Source organism: Chinchilla lanigera, unplaced genomic scaffold, assembly GCF_000276665.1.
Source record: "Chinchilla lanigera isolate Chin_1 unplaced genomic scaffold, ChiLan1.0 scaffold00039, whole genome shotgun sequence".
NCBI lineage: Eukaryota > Metazoa > Chordata > Mammalia > Rodentia > Chinchillidae > Chinchilla > Chinchilla lanigera.
In genome coordinates this window covers 2,953,445-2,974,328 of record NW_004955440.1, presented here as the reverse complement: position 1 = coordinate 2,974,328, position 20,884 = coordinate 2,953,445, and the positions used below count along the sequence as shown (strand labels likewise).

The window sequence follows — 20,884 nt, the reverse complement described above, 5'->3', positions numbered from 1 at the left end:
TCATTACGTAACCCAAGCTGGCTTCTAACTCCCACTGATCCTCCAGCCTCAGCCTCTCAAGTGCTGGGATTCCAGGTAGGTACTATCATGCCTAGCCAAAATGTGAAATTCTTTGAAAGAAAAATTCCAGTTCATTTAAGAAACAATGTACTCAATAAGCAAATAGCTGCAGGGTTAAGGACAAAGTGGTGAACCTTTTACAAGATCCTCTTAGGATCCTAAGGTCTTCCAAAGCCCTAAAGAATTGCAGAGATCATCTACTCCAATATTCTAATTCTGGCATTCAAGTTATCAGTATCCAGAAGTGAAATGATCTGCTCAAGGTCAAACCATCAGTATCTGTGACTATTACCTGCCAACATGACATACCATTTGACAGTAAGCTATATTACAATTCAGAATTAAAATGACCACAGATAACGCCTGGGAAGAAGGTAATGGCATAATAAAAAGTGCATGAGTATCAAGACTCGAGTTTAAATCCCATCTCTGCCAATTACATTTTTGGTAAATTAATCAGTAAGCTGCACTGTTTGGACGTGCCAAATGGGAAGAATATTTGGCTCATAGGTTTATTGTGAGGATTGACTACTTTAAATGTAAGGCATCCATCATTTTTCACACCCCAAAAATATTAACTTTCTCCCACAGTCAGAATTAATATAGGCATAAAGTTGGCAGAGGCTGAATTTATTGTGTTTTGCCCTTGTATCTGGCACAAAAATAGGCTGACCAGAAGTGCACCACTGAACTGGGGGGTTTGAATACCTCAAGCTTTTATGAAAATATAGCCTACAAAGTCCATATATGAGATATGGACTTGTATGGATGGATGCATGGCAGGTGGTACCTTCCTCAAGGGGCTCACAGTTTGAGGGTTCTATTTTGTTTTCTTTTTTTTGTCTTTTTTGAGACAGGGTCTCGCTATGCAGTTCAGGCTGGCCTTGAACTTGCAACAATCCTCCTGCCTCAGCCTCCTGAGTGCTGGGATTACAGGCATGCGCCCCCACACACACCCAGCAGTTTGAGGGTTCTAGGTGAACATCAAAAATTCATATAAACCATACATTCTTCTCCAAAATATTAGTGTACTAATTTTAAATAAAAATTTTTCCCCCCTCTAAATCTTTGTTTGTTTGTTTGTTTTTCCAGTACTGGGACTCACTCACGGCCTCGCACTTGCCAGGCAGGCGCTGTGCTGCTGAGCTAAATCCCCAGCCCCTCTCCCAAATCTTAAAAGGGATGCTCCACTAAAAAAAAAGTCTTATTGAAGCACAATGCCTATACTTTTGGGATTATCAAAGATTGTGTGACCACAGGAGGTCAAGTTTAAGAAGCCAAAAAATAAGACAAGGCAAATTGTATCTTGGCTGCAACACTCAAAAGTCACTTAAATATACTATTTTAATATAGTAAGTATGCTTTTTTTTTTTTTTTTTTGTCTTTTTGAGATAAGGTCTTGCTATGCAGTTCAGGCTGGCCTTGAGTTCACTATGTAGCAAAGGCTGGTCTCAAACTCAAGGATCCTTCTGCCTCAGTCTCCGAGTGCTGGGATTACAGGCATGAGCCACCACGCCCGGCATAAGTATGTATTTATATAGTAAGTTAAAGTGAATATGAAACTTATAAGAATTTGGGCAGTTTCTACAATAGAAAGATAACTCAGAGCGAGGAAAGAATGTCAGCATTTATCAAGTACATATATCCCAGTCCCTACTGTTACTGATATTCAAAATGTTACAATATAAAAGAGAAAAGGTGTATGTGCTTAAAATTCTTATTTAACTTTGGAAACACATTCTTCCTACTGCTAAGTAGTTATTCATTAGAGATGAGCCAGACTTGATTACATTTCTGTGTTATCAGGTAGTGAGTGTATCAGTCAGGGTTTTACTAGAGAAACAGATGTAACAGATACACAAATGTATAAGAAATGACAAGATTGGCTTATGATGGTCAGGTAGAGTTGGATGAGGAAGCTTGTAGAGGGTGTCTGTACACTGCAGACCAAAGAAATCAGTCCAGGATCTGGAGTTCACTGCAGCATTCTGTGCAAGTCCATATTAAGAGGCAGACGGGTCTGGGACAAAACACTGATGGGTCTACACTAGAAGGCTGAATGATCCAAGGCAGAAGACAAAGAGTCTGCACTAGAAGCCAGGAGATGATGTCTAAGCAGAAGGCGAAGACTGGAGCTCCTCCAAAGAATGGAAGCCCTCTGTCCTTCCTTGCTTACCTACTGTATCATCTAGGTGATGATCTACCCTAGGGTGGCTCCTCTATACCCTAGGGTGTAGAATTGCTGAGACAATCGCTGAGCCAAATTTAGTTAAACTTCTAAACTTCTCAAGTTGACACAATCAACCAACCACTACAGGTAGACAACAAAAAAAAGACGCTGATAACTCAAAATATCACTTTATCATGCCCAGGACATAGATTTTGTTTCTACTGAATAAAAGATTGAAAGGTCAGATAACCAAAACTCTCTAACTTTAAAAAATGAAGGCTGGGTGTGGTGGCACACACCTGTAATCCCAGCACTCAGGAGGCGGAGGCAGGAGGATCCATGCGAGTTCAAGGCCAGCCTGGGCTACAAAGTGAGCTCAAGGCCAGCCTGAACTGCATAGCAAGACCCTGTCTCAAAAAGACAAAAAAGAAAAAAGGAAAAAAAAGATTTTATATGAGGTTAACAAAAATACTTCAAAGATATTTAAATTAATTTATTTGTGTGAAATAAGTAATTCATTTGTGTGGAACAAATTTGGCTATTATGGAGTAGAGTATTATTTACACGAATACTGAGAGGAAAAAGTTATGAAATTTCTTGACTAGACTTCAGCAAAACAGTGCATAGCTGTTTCCTTATGATGACCTAAACTCTCTAATGCCACTTCAACAGATGAATAAAATGTTTCTTTCTTTAGAAGTACAAATATAGTAAGGCTAACACATTTAAAAAGGAATTCAAATGCAAAAAACTAACACATACCAGCATTTCCCTAAGAGAATTATAAATTGGCAAAACCAATTGGTAGCACAAGGTCGTGAGTTCCATTCCTGGTACGAGAAAAACAAATCAAACGAACAAAAAACCCCCCAAAAAATCCAATTGGTAAAAGCCTTCAAAGGGAAAATAAAAAACAAAAACAAAATCATTTACACTGTATTTACAAATACAAGTCTGGGCGTGGTGGCGCACACCCATAATCTAAACACTCGCCTGTAATCCCAGCCTGTAATCCCCAGCACTCGCCTGTAATCCCAGGACTGGGAGGCTGAAGTAGGAGGATCACTGCGAGTCTGAGACCAGCCTGGGCTACAAAGTGAGCTCTAGGCCAGCTTGAACTTCATAGCAAGACCCTGTCTTAAAAAGACAAAAAAAAAAAAGGAATACAGTATCATTCAGAATTACCTGCCAGGCCATTATAACAAGAATATAAATACTGACATCCCAAAGTGCAAAATGTCTATGTGTTTTATAGTTACTGTCATCCAACAATAACCACAGAAAGTACTATCGCTTATATAATTTTAATAATATTATATATTATTATCTTTTTTGTTAGTACTGGAGATTTAACCCAGGGCCTTTGCACTGACCTCTACATCTGCACCCCTTATTTTATTTTTTATGTTGAGAGAGGGTCTTTCTTGCTAAGTTGCTAAATTGCCCAGGCTTGGTTTACATTTGCAATTCTCCTACTTCAGCCTCTCACAGTATACCACCACGCCTGTGTGGGAAACTGACTGTAAAAAAATATAAAAACTGTGGTACACTCATATTGTACAACCCTATAAAACATTTAAAATGCAGAATTAAAGGTTTATGTATCAACGTAAGTACACAAGAATGTCAGAACATTTAGTAAATAAGCAAAATGATCTGCACCATATACAAAGTATGCAAAAATTTAAAAACCAGGCAAGCAGGGATGGGGAGAGTATTTCATGTTAGGGATGAGCTTTGGAGAGGAAAGGATTCAGATAAGACAGAAAAGGGACTTAAATCTTGTTTATTTCATATTTAAAAAACGATCTATTTGCAATAGCTACAACTTGGAAACAACCCAAATGTCCATCAACTGAGGAAAGGATAAAAAAGATGTGGAATTTTTATACAATGGAGTATTTACTCAGCTATAAAGAAATGTAAACTTGAGGCTTTTATAGGTAAATGGATGCAACTAGAGGCCATACTCATTGGTGAAGTAAGTCAGATTCACATTTGTGAACATTGTATTTCCTCCCTACTATAAGAACCAGAAAGAGTAAATAAAATCTGAAAGGTACAACAGATATTGTAAAAGGGCAAAGAAACTGCTCAAATAGGAGGGAGCAACTGGGATGAAGGAGGGGAGAGGAAAAAGAAGAGGGAAAAAAATACGTATATGTATACACAGGATAGCTAGGATAACTGTACTACTAATATTTGTTGGTTTATTGACAGGAACTGTTAATGTGTAATTGTTTGATCAATCTTGCATGCCTATGTCTGGTTATATGTGCAGCCATTTTGAAGATGACATGTAATATTACAACCATCGTTAATATCCTATCACCATATTTTGAAATTCTGTATCATTTTTATGGTTCCCTATGCTGTTTTGTTTATGTATTTGTTTTTGTTATTTTTTTTTAAAATGAAAAACAAAATTTATATGTATATATAAGGATAGCTGGAATAGATGTATTGCTGATGTCTGTGGTTTATTGAAAGGAATAGTCAATGCTTAAAATTTTCTTTTTTCTTGACCAATTTTGCATGCTTGAATCTAGTAAAACAGAATGACTGATCTGAAAACAATACATGGTATAAGAACCCCTGCTGAGCTCCTACCATCTTGTATGATGAAGGTCTGCATCACTTCCAATGTTTTTTTTTTTTATTACTTGTTAGTGTCTTTGATTGTTTGATCAATTTTACATTCTTATGTCTAGTGGACTGAGCAACTTCACTGATGATAACAGTATGTAATGTAGCAACCACTGTTAATTACTATCGTTTTGTTTTGAGATCATGTATCATTTTTGTGTTGTTTTGATTTTGTCATTATTGTTTTCTTAAATTTTTAAAATAAAAAAATGATATGGAGTAAATCTAACAAATGGTTGCCATTTCTTTATTCTGGGTGTTAAGTATTAAGTACTATAATGTTCCTTTTTTAACGGCCAGAGATGTAGCTCAGCGGCATAAGTGCTTGCCTGGCAAATCTGAGGTCATGAGTTCAATCCCTGGTACTGGGAAAAAAAAAAAAAAAAAACAAAACAAACCTGTTTTGATTCCAACATTTTAAAATTAAAAAATAACCAAAAAAACCACACACCAAATTGTGGATACATTTTAAATTCAAAGATACAGTTTTTGACTCCATGTGGAACAGAAAACTTGAGTAAGAGAGGCACATATTTTAAGAAGGTCCATGAAGAATAAAGTTAACTATTATATACAAAGACCTTGTTCTACAAGCAAAATACTGACACTTGTTCTAGACAAAAGACTGAAAGGTAAAAGCTTACAAGGAGAAAAGAGATCTCATTCATTCAGATCTCCTGACCAGATTCTACGTGTTAACTGTGCTAGGTAGCGGGGACACAACACGACCCAAGTCAGAATCCCAGGACCTGAGGTGCCGACATTTTAGCACACAGACAAAATATACAATTACTGATTGAAATATGAGCTTTAAAACCAACAATCCTTTCACTAGCTATTTATTATTCACCAAGTACTATTCTCGATGATTTAAGTGTATTAATTCATTCAACCTGCAAAACCCTACAGTGCTAGCTTTCTTACTATTCTATTTTGTAGATGAAGAAATGGAGAACGATCAAGCAGTTACCCAGGTTTACACTAGTAAGCATTAGAGTTGGGATCTGAACTCAGGTAGCTGGCTAGCTATTCCTTTGCTATCAGCTATTACCTATTTGCCTCTAGAAATGGATAGGTTAATAATAGAAGTATCCAGCAGAAGCATACTTGTTATAGAAGTGGTCAGGCAAAAGGTTAGGGATGTCACAGCTGGAAGAATTATGAAAGGATACACTTGAAGGTGTAGATGCTTGCTACCCACTAATACAAGAAATGTATTAGGGGAGGGATAGAGTGACACAACAATGATTTCAGCTTATTTTTCTTGGTCTCTTTGAGACAGGGTCTCACTATGTAGTTCAGGCTGGTCTTGAACTCACTTTGTAGCCCAGACTGGCCTCGAACTCACAATGATCCTCCTGCCTTAGCCTCCTGAGTGCTGGGATTACAGGCATGTGCCACCATGCCCAGCTATGACTTCAGTTTTGTATACACTATAAGTTTAAGGACAACCAGATTGAAAAATCTAATAGGAAACTGAATATACAGAAAAATAGCTAGAGCTTTTACAATCTATTTGAAGAGAATTACCACATAGGAATAACCAATGTAGTTAAAAGCTGAGTAAGAAAAGTGGGCTTGGTATGAAATATCAATGGAATGCTGAATTCATAAGAGATGAGTGGAGAGGTGGAGGACTGAGAAAAGTCTACTCCATTTGGCAATGAGATTAACAAGATTAACAGGAAATACAGGAAGTTTGTCAGGATGGAAAATGTGTAGGCCAGCTGAGAAAGCAGGAAGAGGAGGGTCAGGAGAAACAAACAGAATCAGAAGGAAAATCTGAAGAAGGGAGAAGAAATGAGGAAATGGAGTCAGAAACACTGATAGAAAGATAAACCTTAAAAGTATTCATTGTCCTTTAGAATTAAAGAAATGTGGTAGGAAAATGAAGGAATTCACACCTTTTAAACTCTATTAGCCAGGAAGTTAGGAGGCTAAAGAAGGGTGGAAAATGGTGGGTGAGGATAAACATCTGAGTCATTATGGAGAGTTTTATTGAGACCAAGAACAATATCCAAAAAGTCTACAGACCACAAAACTAGAGGTTTCTTTAATTCTTTTTGACTGAAGTCACCATATGGGAGTCATCTACTTGGTTATATATATAACAGGCCAAACATCTTTCTCAACCATTTTCAGATCTGGCTTTCTATCACTGCATGGCCTAGGAGTTTAAGAAATGGACTAGCCAGGCATGATGGTTTAGCTCTGTAATCACCATACTCTGGGAGGCTGGGGTAAGAGGAACCCAAGTGTGAGGACAGCCTGGGCAACCTAGGCTGTTTCAAAATAAAAAATTAAAGAAAGGGCCGGGGATGTAGCTCACTGTACCCCAAGTACAGGGGTTGGAGGTAGAAATGAGAGAAGAAACCTAACTACAAATGACAAATCCAAATTTAAAAAATTAGAGATTAGGAAAATACTAGAGAACTAAAACCAGCATAGAACAAAACAAAACATGACACAACACAAAACTGTTCTACATATACCTTAATGTAGCAGGGATCCATAGTTTGGGTGAAAGCAGAAAGTGATGAAAGTGTTTTTAACAGAGAACCAAAGCAGAAGGGGCAGACAGACAAAACAGCTAATGGTACCTAGAAGATCATGCCTCACACAGAAATCAGAAGTAGAGAAAAAGGCTGCCCTACTTCTGTGAGGCCAGGGTAATGTCAGTGTATAGAAGATTCTAGAGAACACGGTACTCTGAAACTAATGATATTGGGAGCTACAAAAGATAGAATCCTTTGGCACTGCAAGAACAAATTCAAGGTGAACACTAGCAAAACTGGTAGTGCGTTGTGGGCCAGAGAATCATCAAAGTTTGTGAACTCATGAGAGAGACCTGTGAAAATCTTGGGGACATCTTGGCGTGATTCTGAAAGGGGTCATATATTGGCAGATGAGGGCTGGGGATATAGCTCAGTGGCACAGCACCTGCCTGGCAAACACTAGGTCCTGAGTTCAATTCCTGGTACTGCCCCCGCAAAAGATAATTGACAAATGAGGGAAAAAGACAATGCCATAAACCAGGTCCATTATTACCATTCTGTACCTGAAAGTCATACCAATTACCTTAAGTAGCTAAATCAGATTGTAATAAGATCTCTTGGCATTAATAAAATCTCTTAAAGACTACATGACGGGGGGTGGGAGACAGCCTTGCTTTACCATCTGACCCAGGGAGATAAATAACAAAGAACATTCAAAAGATTTATATTCCTGGAAACTAAGCTAGTTAAGGAGGATGTGGGTCAAGCTAATGGTCATGTAACAAGAGACAATATAGATTTTTTGTTACCATATTGAGGTTGATTAGATTATAATTCGTTCTTTAAATACTGCATTATCTACTTAGAGAAGCTTTTAAGTTGTGGAACCAGCTACAGGGAATTAGGAGAAACATCTGTTTACGCAGTCTTAATCTCAGAGCTATCTCATAGATAATGAGAAAAGTAGATTACTTCTCTAATTAAAAATATCAAATATAATATCAGGAGCAAATAAGATATTGTATGATGAAGAATTTGTTGGTGTTGTCCTCAGAAGGCAGCTTCTAAATCCTTGGAATTTCTGGAGTGATGGAGTGTCCTTGTCATTCATGGTGGGTCCTGAGTGTATTTTAATGAGGTGACTAATGGTAGGCCTCCATATAGTTTAAAAAGATGATTCAGGATGGGACTAGGCAGAAAGAATAGTCATATGATTAGAGTTAGGTCATTTAGTCATGTGATTACCAGCCTGACCTCCAGGGAAAAAAACATGACCATAGATGGGGTTAATTCAACTATGAGGTCAGTAATTCAATTACACTATAGGAGGAGACCCCAATAAGAACTCTGAATAGTGAATCTTGGGTGAGCTTCCTTGACAGGAAATGCTTTGCATGTTGCCACATATTAATGTGTGAGGGAAAGAATGACTCCTATTCCCTGCCGAGAAGACAAGGGAAGCTTTGCATTTGCGACTTTCCAAGACCTTGCTCTTTGTGACTCTCCTTTTGCCTGGTCCTGATTTGTATCCGTTTGCTATAATAAAATTTGAACCCTACATTTAACACTTTCCTGAGTTCTGCGGGTCATTCTAGCAAGTTATTAAACATGAGGGGATAGTAGGTACCACTAAATTTGGCCAGCTGGTTAGTAGCGAGGGGAACTAGGTGTCTGAAGTGAGCAACTCTTGGGTGGGAATTGTCTGGATCTACCCCAAGTTTGTTGATGTCAGAAGTCACTGTAGTAATCAACATTTTGCAAACCTTAGTCTCATTCATTACATTCTTTACTAATATATTCTGTGCCAGGTACATACCGTAATAATGTCTGTAGTTCATAGTTCATAAAGGAGAGTATCATCCTGAGTATAATCTTGGTTTCTTTACTAAATTTATTTACTCTTAAGGTCATCAATGAGTAGGCATTCACTTTTCACAGACCTGCAATTGGTAGGCCATCCTGTAAAAACACCTCACTTTACAAGGTAGTTTAGTCTTCACTCTCTGGTATGGCATACCCTTCAAAATCTATTTCACTCGATACTCTTCTCTGCATTGGCAATGTAACTAAATGAATTTATCTTTCTATATTTTTTTATCTATGACTAAAATTTTGCTCTTATCATAGGGTCACAATAAAAATCCTTTGAAGGTCTTAAAGGTACAAAGCTTTATCATCAAAGAGTCTTAGCAAAACTCATGCTGGGTCCCTGTCTAATCCGCCCACAGGTTCTTTGATGGCTTTGTTTTCTTTCTTTCTTTCTTTTTTTTTTTAGACAGGGTATATAAATGTATACTCTGTATACATTTATATATATAATTACATATAATTCAGGCTGGCCTTGAAGTCACTATGTAGCCCAGGCTGGCCTTGAACTGCTGGTGATCCTCCTACCTCAGCCTCTTAGTGCTGGGAGTACAGTGGTTTAATATATTTTATTAACTTCACGTTCCTTAGTATTTCAGTCAACAGATCTTAACACAATCCAATTCTTTTTCATGGCCAAACTGTTTCCTAAATAAGATTTTAATTTAGGTTACAACTGGCAGATATTCCATTTTATAACTACTAATGTGCCACTCTTCACTTGAATTGCCAACTACTTTCTAACAAAGGATCAAAGGCCTCTCTAGAACACTTAGGGATTAGTGTTAGAGGACAAACGATCAGGAAGGTTTTACTTGTTCTTTCAGTCAAAGACCATTTTATGGTCAGTAAAAATAGCTTAAAAACAGCGTGATATACCATAGGTGCTGTCTCTCAGTTGCTATCACTCATCCTCAGACTCTGATGTGTATAAGAATGCAAACAATCTTACAGTGTGAACGCGCTGCTGGGTATGGGTGAATACTGTAGAGAAGATCACAGTGTCTACGTTCACACTAATTTCTCTTTAAAATATCTAAAGTTCTGATGAGTTTAACTGGCTCAACTTCCTATGGCTTTGCAACCTGAACGAATGAATCCAAAGGATCTAACACTTCTCAGATCTGTTCTATAGCTTTCCTCATTGTTTCTTAGCTATGTCTACTACATCAGATTGTCTTACGTGGTATTAATACTTAATAAATTTGCTTCCTTTTGAAAGGGTGTCCTACAATCTTTAATTTTTGTTCTTCATTTTCTACTTATTCAGGAAAGCTCTGGGTTAGCCAGCACTTTGAAAGTAGTACTAGGGTGATAAAATGTTCTGTTTTCTCACTCTGGTGATCCCATGTGGAATTCTGACATTTGATGTGCTTGGTAATCAGTCACTACATATTTTCAAAATATTTTTCAAAAATCACAGGTGCTGTCTATGGAAGTGCCTGCTGTTGTAGGAGGTACCACATTCTCCTTTTAATCATTTGAAAATACACGAGGGAAAAGTTTAACACAGTAGATTAACGATTTAAAAACACCATGATGCAGTAATTATTTTCACATCATGAACAGATTTTTTTTTTGGTACTGGGATTCAAACTCGTGGCCTCGTGCTTGCCAGGCAGGCGCTGTGCTGCTGAGCAATGTCCCTGGCCCTCATGAACAGATTCTTGAAATTTTTACCAAGCACTAAGGTTTACTTCTCAAAAATGTAACACTTATACATATGTTTACTCATATAGGTATGTTTACAGACAGGTTTATGTGTGCTTTTAGGGGTTTCATGGTTCTCTAGAAGCCTGTCCATATATTCTATTTAAGTATCCTTGTTAAAATGCATGGAACTGGAGATCATCATGTTAAATAAAATAAGCCAGACTCAGAAAGAGTATTACATATTTCCTAATACATAAAATCTAGAGGGGAAAAAGATGATATGAAAGTAGAAAGGAAACAATTGTATTCCACAAGAGGAAGGGGACCTGACTAGAGGAAAAGTAAGCAAAAGTAATAGGGATGGATATGATCAAAGAATGTTACACAGCCGGGTGAGGTGGCGTATGCCTGTCATCCCAGCACTTGCGGGGCTGAAGTGGGAGGACTGCAGTGAGTTGAGGCCAGCCTGGGCTACAAAGTAAGTAATGTGCATAGTGAAACCCTGTCTCAAAAAAAAAGAAAAAGAAAGAGAGAAAAAGAATAGAATGTTATTATGTATGCATGAAAATGCTACAATGAAACCCAGTATTTCTATAAAATTAACATGTATTACTTATATGTATGTACATCATAAAATACACCTATTTATACAGCCGACAGATCTGCGTCGTGTTATGTAATGTGACATCCTGTAATATATAATGTATGTTATTTCATAATACAAAATACATAAGCTCAAGTGTAAAGGTGGGGCTGGTTCCAGAGATAATAACTGGGCTTTACTTGTATCTACAGTTACTGAATTAGCATTGTATAACTCTGGGGCCTCGAGGAGCTTAGAAAAAATAAAAATCGTGCAGGTTGAGTGTACCTTATCTAAAATTGTTGGTAACAGAAGTGTCTCTTTTTAAAAATTTGCATATACATAATGAGAAATCTTGGGAGTGGGAAGCAAATCTAAACATGGAATTCACTCATATTTTATACATTGCTTAAGCTTATACACACAGCCTATTTTTCTTGCCTTTTCTTCGAAAAAAGATCTCTGTTCTTTCCAATTCATGCTGGTCTTGAGTTCACTACATAGCCCAGGATGGCTACAAACTCACAGTGAACCTCATGCCTCAGCCTCCTGAGTGCTGAGATTACAGTGCGTGCAACCATAACTGGCTTCAACCTGTCATGTAACTGGCTTCAACCTGTCATGTGACATTAGGTGTGAAATGTTGTCCTTGTGGTCTTATGTTGGTGATTAAGAAGTTTCAGTTTGGAGCACTATGGATTTTGGGATTAAGGATGCTCAATTTATACTTATGCTGAAGTTATCATGTATCAGTCTGAATAAGGACAGTCAGCTATGGAGATATGACAAAAAACTTTAGAGAAAATGATTTTTTTGGGGTCCCATTTCATCTCTAACCATGCCTCCCACAATCAAGGATCTGATTATAGTTAGTGGAGATAACTATCAAAAGCAGAAGAGGTATCAAAAAATATAGAGAAATAAGAGTTACATTTCAGAGGTGGGAGAATTTTATGTGAAAATAACATTTAACTGATCTTTGAAAAGATGTTCATTATCCACATCTTTATTTCTTGAACACCCTTTTAAATACATAACTTTGTTACATATATAAAAGGGTTAATTTCGTTCCCTAATAACACAATGCTAGTTATCACAAAGTCACAGTACTGTTAATGTATATTATGCCTTCACCAAGTTTTTGTCTATTTTCTTGCACCAAACAATGGAAATGTGGCAGATGTGAAATTTTTCATTATGTAAACAAGCAAACGCTAAATGAACTTTTCTTCTTCAGGTTACCTGGTACTCAAGATACATATCCACCATAACACACATGGAAAGTAAATGGTGTAAAAAATAGAAGTTCATCCATTATCTGAAACATAATTATGAAGTAGGATATTATCAAGTACCCTGGAAAGTAAAAAATTTTAAATTGTTTTCTAAAAGCTTGAAAAACATATACAAAAATCATTTAAAAGAAAAACAATTCCCTTTAGTGGCATAACATGTATATCTTGGGAAGACAGGCAAAATGTTTTAAATGATGATTTTAATATGTGATAATGTCAATCCAAGTATAAGAATTTAAGCGTAAGTGCCTAAAAAAAAAACCAAAAAAAACCGATAAAACAAAAATGGGGCAAAGGGTAAAATCTGCTTTTAAAAATTTTAGTTTTACAAAGAACAAGGTTTAACACAAATTAAAGTACAATCAGTAACTGTTAAAAATTAACCACAACAAATTAAGGTCAGCTTCCTAGGTTCCAGTGAAAACTGCAAACTTATACATGAGTGAAAATTTGGAGAAGGTTGAAGTTTGGACAGGAAAGAAAGAGCTGTGACAGTACAGCAGAGGGAGCAGTTAGCAGAGAGACAGGGAAGGAACTGAGACCAAAACAGACAGATCAGCAGCTAGGGAGATAGGGAGATGCGCAAATAGGGGGAAGAGGTAGGCAGAAGCACAGAAGAGTAAGAGGGTGAGAGGGAGACACAGAAAGAGAACAGAAGGAGCAGGCAGAGTCACAGACAATGGGAGAGAGAAAGACTTGCAGGAAGGAATACACAGGAAAAGTGTGAGTCAGAGAGAAGGGGAGATACGGAGGGACAAAGAGAAAAAGGAGAAGAGGAGCAGTACCATGGAAGAGAGAAAGAGAAATGTTAACATTAACTCAGAGAGGGAGAAAGGGAGAAAGACCCTGAGAAACCAAGTATGGACAGAAAAAGATAAGGGACCAAGACAAGGTGGGAAAGATGAACGAAGAGGGAGAGAGGAATGATTTGGGGGAGAAGAAAATATAGACATTCAGAATGTCAAACTAGGATGGGTGGGCGGGTGTGCAACAAATCCTGAGGAAAATGAGAGCTAGAGAGGCAGAAACCAAAACACAGAGGAAAGAAATGAAATGGAAAGTATAAAAAAAGACAAAAGTGGAATGTGACAAAGCTTAGGTGAAAGCAGTTGTAGGCAAGAATGGAGAATATATGCTATTTATTTTAATTTTTTAAAAGTTCTCAAAATAAAACTTACAATCTGAAGAATAAAAGAGAAATTATAGGAAAATTCTGGTCTTAGGCTGAAACAATGCATATAAAATATCCTAATTTTCATAATAGCTATTTATATTTTCATGACCCCAATTACTACTGGCGGATCAGAAAGAGACAAAAGAAAGAAGAGCAGTGATACTTATTTTTTGATAAAAGGCCATTTAGTAATTTTTCCTCTTTTCTACAAAAGAAGTGAGTTAATTCTTAAGAACAAAGCAATTATTTCATACTGTACAAGGTGGGATGTTTGAATATATCATAGCAATTCCAAATCCTGTTAAAATTTCAGCTAATTCCAAGTAAAAAGTAACCAAAACTCTAAAAGACATTACAAACAATTCAGTTATACACTAATGGGCTTTCTTCCTTTATTCAGTAACATTCATGTAGTATAATTCCATTTTGAGGACTTCTAAAATAAAGGTAAATGTCAGTTTTCAGATTGTATAATTAGAAATTAGATACTCTTCAAAATTGCTTAGTTTGATTATCATTTGCTCTTTCCTGCAAAATTTGATTATGTACATCACAGCAATGACAGATCCAGGTTTTGCTCTGTTATAAGCACCTTAAAAATTAATTCACCCCTTCCCCAGAAAAAGGCACAGAAACTTAATAGTTTATTTTTCAAAAGAAAAAAAAATGTCTCAACCACACTGTATTTACTCCACAATAAAAATTTAAAAATTGAGCAGGACATTTGGTGTATCTATTTTAAGATTAGCCTGAAAGAGAAGTCATTTTTCTAATGGACAATCTGTTTTGCTATACACAAATACCAGTTAATACACAAGAAAACCACTCTTAGCAGCAAGGCATAGTTAACTATTAGAAATTTGAGAGAAGAAATTGGGCTGCAGCTGAGAAGTAAATGATTACTAATCTTCAACCTATCGACCGAAACACAGAGCTCTGCAAAAATGAATAAAAACTAATTTCAAAATGTTCTCATTTTGGACATTATAAGGAATTTAGCACACATATCCCTAATAAAAATTATGGTACTAAGAGAACATGAATATTTCTTCATATATTTGATTAGTTTTTGTACACATTTAGCAAATGAATTAAGAGTCACATACCTTCATTGTATTGGTATTTGCTTCATCATACAGAGCTAATGAAGAAGTGCTTTCCATAGTATCTGCAAACTGATGCTCTGCATTGCTCTTCTACAGAGCTCCGTGCACACACATCCTGCCTGTCAGGCATTGGGAGTGCCTGCTAGAGCAGTCTGAAGCACTTGCCGAGGACTCAGAGACAATAGAAAGTCAACAGCTGTATGTTGTGATGTCAGTAACACTCTAGCCAGTCACCACCCAGAATATCTCAAGTGCATCAGGAGCTATATTGAGCCTTTCATTAGCAATTCAGAAGCAATGATGCAAAAGCCAAAAAAACTGCAAATGTGCAAAAAATGTCAGGATTTTTTGAGATTTCTTGCTATTAAAATATTGTTACACAATGATGCCTGATGTCGTACTGATGGAAAGAGTTGAGATAATTATGTTTTTCTCTAATTTCCTAAAAAAAAAAAAACAACCATCAGGAATCTAGGTAGTGTTAATGTATCTTTTTAAAATAACTCTTTGACACTTTTCAGTATCACAAACAAAAAGCCTTAAAAGAACCTAAAAAACTGTCTAGCTAGGAGTGGTGGGCCATGACTGTGATCCCAGCACTCTAGAGGTTAAGGCAGGAGGATGAGGATTGCCATGGTTTTGAGGGCAGCCTGGGCTACACAGTGAGTTTGAGGTCAGACTGAACCACAAAGAGATTCTGTCTCAAAAAAACCCCAAAAAAACAAAAAACAAAAAACCCTATAATAGCATGACAGTTTTTCATCTTCAAATGCATTAAGAATATAATTCCTTCTTTCTTTATTTGCTTTTGCTGAATTTAAAAAGCTTGCTTAATCTGGAAGAGCATTACTTCTTCACACCAACAGATGGAGATAGTGACAAAGATATCCAAGATCAGACCACAATTCTGTCTTCCGTCTGATGTTACAAGAAAAGAGGTCTTCCAAGTCAAAATCAAAAAATTTTCAATGTTCACTAACTATGGGAAGACAAAATAAAATGAAGAAAACAGAAAACTCTTTGTGTCTAGTGGATAAAACACAAGAATCAGACAAATGTGTTATTTGGATTCTCATGCACTTGTCCATTTTGTTAAACAAAGATCATACTTTCTATGAGCACGTAGAAATACTGTAAGTGTCCTGACAATGCCATACATTGCCCACACTTTTAAAAGAAAATTCTGTATACCACTACCCAGAACACTACTTTTTTATGCACTAAAATCTCTTGTAGGGTTTCTATAATCCTATACCCTGTCACATGAGTAATGTTCTTTGTATTGATTTGGCAAGCACCACAAGAGAAGATACAGAATTTATAGTATAATTTGGAAATATATTATTACTGCTTTTTCAAAAATAGGTTTATTTCAGCCTTACGAATAGATTTAGGTTAAAGATACATATAAATTCTTAAGGATCATCTTAAGTAAATAATTTTTTAAAAATAAATTTAGGGGCTGGGGACTTAGCTCAGCGGCAAAAGCACCTGCCTGGCAAGTGCAAGGCCGTGAGTTCGGTTCCCGGTACCGGAGAAAAACCCAAAAAAAAAAAACAAAACAAAATAAAAATAAATTTAACCTAACTCTTAGTAATAGAAAACATATAAATTTATATGTAAATTTATTTTACATATAAAATAAATTTATATGTATTTTGTGAATACATATAAATTCACAAAATCTCTTATTACTCAAACAACAAAAAAGTGACACAGTAGCTAATAGTAAATCTTGACCAAAGCCAGGCATGGTGGCTCATGCCTGTAATCCCAGAATGCAGGGGGCTGAGGCAGAAGGACTGCCATGAGTTTGACGCCAGCCTGGGCTACATAGTGAGTTCAAAGTCAGCCTAAATTGCATAGCGAGACCCTGTCTCAAAAAACCAAAAAAAGAAGTAAATCTTGTCTAAGAGGTCTCATACTAACTTACCAAAATTTCTCAAATTCCTTTTTTCCCAGTGTACAATCCTTGATCACTCTTCTCTTTTTGGTATGCAGATATTTTTAAGACATATAAAAAAAAATTTGCAAGGCATGATGGCGCATGCCAGTAAGAGGATCACTGCAAATTTGAAGCCAGCCTGGGCTATATAGCGAGTTCAGACCCAGCCTGAGTTATAGAGTAAGACTCTGTCTCACCAAAAAAAAAAAAAACAAACAAAAAAAACCCTCAAGTTTATCTTAAAAGCTCAAAAACAAATATTGATGTCCCTGAATTTTTGTTGAATAGATTTTGCTTACACCAAAGAGCACAAATGATTTTTCTCAAATAAAATGTTTGCTACTTATGAGAAACATAATTTCAAGGCAGCTTTGATTAAAAGCTGTAATATAAACTCTTGTTATTAAGTAGATGGATAAGCTGAAATAATGAAGCAAGCCACTTATAATGTCACAAAAACTAAAACATTTTTCAAATGCTTCCAATTCTCTTTAAACTTTGAAAATTGTTATATCTTAAAAATTCAATTAACACTGAATTAATGAAAATCATAATTATTTTAAAATTTAGCTTTATTAATGTCAAGTAGAGGCTTCCCTGTGATCCTAAAGAGATAAGACTTAGCTGTTAACAGTCAACTCCACTAATATAGGGTCTCGCTATCAATTCAGGCTGGCCTTGAGCTCACTGTGCAGCCTAGGCTGGCCTCAAACTTGCAATGATCCTCCTGTTCTAGCCTCCTGAGTGCTGGGATTACAGGTGTGCGCCACCACGCCCAGCTACTGATATAGTTATTAAACCTGTGCAAGGTCCAGGATTCGATCCCCAACAAAATGGGGAAAAAACCCCAAATGTAAGCACTAATGATAACAAAGAACAATTTAAAACTTGCTTATTAATACAGGGTTTATCAGTAGTTCTTAGGTAAAAAAGATAATTCCCACCTGAATTATACAAACTGGGGTAACTAAGTGACTAATAACAGAACTTTACTGTCTAAATCTAATTAATGACATTGCTGAGAAACTTTCTTCCTTTTTATGATGTCTTCCAGCTCTTACGAAACTTTTCAAGTGTGTAACCTGAAAGGCGAAAATAATATCTGAATCTAATTCTTTCACATATTTCTTCCCCTGCCCTCCCTTACTCTCGAAGTGAGACAGGGTCTTGGTGCATAGTTCCAGTCTAGTTCAGGTTGGCCTTGAACTCACTATGTAGTCTAGGCTGGCTTCAAACTTGTGAACTTCCTGCCTCAACTTCTGGAGTGCGGGGATTACAGGTGCAGCACCATACACAGCTTGGCGTATTTAAGACATTCTAAATAAAAAGAGCAAATGATTACTATAACCAAGGATCATCTTAAGTAAATAATTTTTTAAAAGTAAACTTAACCTAACTCTTAGTAATAGAAAAATGAGTATTTTGCAACCCTAATGTAATATTGATTCTTGCAAGGATCACACGCTTCTTAGATGAAAGAGTGTTGTTAAATAAGACATTCTTTGGTTACTAATAACTTTTTAATTTCAAAGGTATGTTATAACCAGCAGACTCTACCTGTAAGCAAGTGACTAAACTTAACATCAACATAATCAAACAGGCTAACATTTCATGTGTCCTGATGGAATGGAATGGAGGAATATTACCTATGCTATATTCTTCCAAAAATGTTTAGTTTGAATCTAACCGTAAGTACAATGTGGACTATTCTATAAGAAAGCTAGTTTGGGGCTGGAAATATAGCTCAGTAGCACAAGCACCTGCCTGGCAAGCACAAGATCCTGAGTTTGATTCCTGGTTCAAAAAAAAAAAAAAAAGAAGAAAGCTAGTTTGAACTCTTCAAAAATACTAGTATTATGAAATAAAGCATTGGGAAAATTACAGAAGACCAGACAGAGAAATCAAAGTGTTATATTTGATTCTTTCTGGATTTCTATCTTGTGTGTGATAAACACAATGGGAAGGGTAACAAAGCATAAAAGGGGAAGAACAGAGAGCAAGCAAGCTAATAAATGTGCCAGAATGTTAAATGGTGAGCCGGAAGGCTGTGTAGGCATTCATTATACTATCTTTACACTCTATGTCACAAATGAATGCTTTTATCAGGCCTCCTTTGCCTTTCTTTTTTGAGGTAAAGCTTTATATTTGTTGCAGATATGTATTTATGTACGTATGTATTTTGGTTGAGACAGGGTGTCCTTCTGTACTGCAGGCTGGTCTTGAACTTGCCTTTCTGTTGCCCCAATCTCCTGAGAGCTGAAGTTACAAGCCTGGCTAGCAAATACTGTATATGACATCCTCCTCTGTAACAAATGTGAAGTAGAACACATTCCCTATGCAACTCCTTCCTTTCTGCTTAATAAGCCAGTCACCTAGGTTGTGTTCTGGAGTAGAGACACATTGCTGAGAGCCCAAAGTGGATCAAGGCATGTGAACCATGGAAAAACTAATGTTTTTCCTGTAACATTAGAAGGCCTTCAAAGGGAAGTAAGTAATTTAATTCCATAGTCTATTTTCTCTTTTGTAGAGCTGGGGATGGAACCCAAGGCCTTTTACATCTTAGGCAGCCACTCTTATCACTGAGCTAGACCCCTAGCCATTTGTGGTCTATTTTTATTTTTCAGCCAGAATGACCCACTCCATAAAACCACAAATTCTCAAGGAATTTCAATCAATAAAAGTACAAAAGTATTGAGTCTTGGCTAAGTGAAGAAGCTTCTATTTATAAGCTACCACCCATCTTTAGTAAAATGTTTTCTTTGACTCATAAAATAACACAGATATTTTTAGTTAGGAAGCACCTCAGAAGCCCTAGCTCACACCTGGTTTTACAGTTCTGGGAACTAGAGCTCAGAAGTGAAGTGACATGATCCCTGATTGTCTTACTGTACAATGGCTGGTACTAACCAGCTACTCAGATTCTTTATCACCTACCTCTTCTCATACATTATTTGGAAATCGCCCGAACATGAACATGGTCTAACCTGTTGGCTTGTTTGCTCTTATTGGATTTGATCAGGGCAAAGATGGGTAACATAAACAAGAAAGGATTCTATCGTATCTGGGGTGTATTCCTTTTGTGGTGTGAGCTAGTAAGGAAATTCATTCCTATACTACTTTTTCCCCCATGTCCTGTTGTAATAAATCTCTTGATATATTATGACTTACAGATGAAATGCAGCACTTTTTTCTTTCCTATTTGGTGCTGGGACCTGAACCCTGGGCCTTGTGTATTCAAAGTACAGACTCTCTTGAGAAACACCTCCAGGCATGTAGCATTTTTAACATCTGCTATGCCTGAGATTTTCACCTCTAAGTGAAAGTACTTTATGGCTTAAGTGTTTCCTTCCTGTTTAACACATGTGTAATTATACTTAAAATGTCTTATGCTGCATGCTAGTTAATAATTTGAAAATATAAACTTAATTAGGCTGGGCGTGGTGGTGCATGCCTGTAATCCCAGCACTTGGGAGGCTGAGGCAGGAGGCTCGTTGTGAGTTCAAGGCCAGCCTGGACTACAAAGTGAGCTCAAGGGCAGCCTGAACTGCACAGTGAGACCCTGTCTCAAAAAGACAAAACAACAACAACAACAACAACAACAACAACAACAACACAATTAGTTTTTCTGACAGTAACCCCCATGGAGATGTTTCACCTGTATTTTAGAGTTGAAAAGAGAGATATACAAATAGAATGGTAAGTACTAAGTAGTCTCTTAGACCCAAAATGTAAGACTGGATTTAAATTAAACAGGCTGGAGGGCTTCCGGCGCACAGGGAGCCATGGGTGGGGAGCGCCAGCCTTCTGGCTGGCTAGCTTCCTGCCTGCTGGCTCCCAGAGGGTGGGCCATGCAGCGGCGAGCGCTATTGCGCGCCGGCCCTTAGGCCGGCC

General features: G+C 37.0%; 1 protein-coding gene across 6 annotated transcripts in view; it reads right to left on the bottom strand.

Annotated features, from left to right (window-relative positions):
- Positions 1 to 20,884, bottom strand: part of R3hdm1 (R3H domain containing 1) — a 167,802-nt gene that overhangs the window by 102,194 nt on the left and 44,724 nt on the right. Inside the window, exon 1 of one of the 6 annotated variants that reach the window (XM_013517473.1) lies at positions 15,049 to 15,207. The exons of the other annotated variants lie outside the window; for them this stretch is intronic. The gene's annotated coding sequence lies outside the window, so the exon portion shown is untranslated. Of the gene's footprint in view, positions 1 to 15,048; positions 15,208 to 20,884 lie in introns of those variants that run through there. 6 annotated transcript variants of the gene reach the window in all.